We start from the raw sequence: 1460 nt of genomic DNA, 5'->3' as shown, positions 1-1460 counted from the left end.
CCATGATGGGCCAGCAGGCGGACACTACGCTGGAGATACAACTGCTCATAAAATTTTGCACGCAGGCTATTACTGGCCCACATTATTCAAAGACGCAAACAATTACGTAAGGAAATGCCAAGTCTGTCAAATCGCTGCTGGAAGACAAAAGAAACCATCCTTGCCACTGCAACCAGTTACCGTTGAAAAGCCTTTCGATCAGTGGGGATTGGACGTAATAGGTGAGATCGTTCCTCACTCTTCTAAACAACATAGATACATCCCTACAACAACAGATTACTTTACCAAATGGGTAGAAGCAGTTCCACTCAAGACGGCTAACGTTGAAAATATCATTGAATTCATAGATTAGTTCATAATCACCAGGTTTGGATTGCCTTCCGCTTTCATGTTTGATAATGCATCATATTTTTCTGGTAATACAATGACTGAATTTGCACTCAAAAGGGGATTCAAGCTTAAATACTCGGCCAATTATTATCCACAAGGGAATGGGTTAGCTGAGTCTACAAATAAAAACCTAATCAGGATTATCAAGCGAACCATTGACCAAAATCATAAGAATTGGCATAAGTCATTAATATATGCTTTATGGGCATATCGAATAACGCAGAAAGCCTCTATCAGCACTTCTCCCTTTAATTTAGTTTATGGGAAAGAAGTAGTTCTTCCAACACATCTGGAAATTCCCTCTTTAGCCTTAGTTCAATATATTGATGAAGCACCAACTTCTTCTTTACAACTTAGGCAGCTGGAATTGATTAAATTAGAAGAAAAATGGGATCGGGCTAAGGTAACTCACGCTCATCATCAAGCATTGGTGAAAGCCTCTTTTGATTCCAATATGGTATCCAGAAAAGATTTTCAAATGGGGGATCTAGTTTTAAAATGGGACAAGGCTCATGAGGAAAAGGGAAAACATACAAAATTTCAAAGAATGTGGCTTGGTCCTTTTCAAATTTTAGAAGTCGTAGGTCCGTCTACCTTCATGTTACAAGATTTAACAGGGAAAAAGGATTCTTTACCTGTTAATGGTCAAATTCTCAAGAAATATTTTCCATAGAAGATCATTCTTCTATTTTGTAGAGTAGTTTTTTTTCTTTTCATAATAAAACCAGTTGTGAATGGTTACAATAGGCATTTACGAAAAAAGACACCAATTCTCTTTCAAATTTTGATCTTTCGCTTGTATAAATAGCAAATCTTTTGGAAAATTGATCTTTATTATTGAAAGATGCAGTTAAAAACTCTAGCCTAGATATGGTACTAGTTTCAACTTCATAAAATTTGATGAAAACAACCTTTAGTGAGAAATTGTTTTATATCGGTGCAATGAAAGGTATCAATAACAAAATAAAGATTCTCTGTAGAACAGCTATTTCCAAAAACTCTACTATTGTCGTCCAGAGCTATCTTAAGGAAACAATGACTTCCTCCCTACTAAGGAAATCACAACTTTC

The sequence above is a fragment of the Pinus tabuliformis genome, chromosome X, assembly GCF_031772625.1.
Source record: "Pinus tabuliformis cultivar Carrire ecotype Pingquan chromosome X, CPIR1, whole genome shotgun sequence".
NCBI classification, from domain to species: domain Eukaryota; kingdom Viridiplantae; phylum Streptophyta; class Pinopsida; order Pinales; family Pinaceae; genus Pinus; species Pinus tabuliformis.
Note: the sequence above shows the minus strand (reverse complement) of the source record.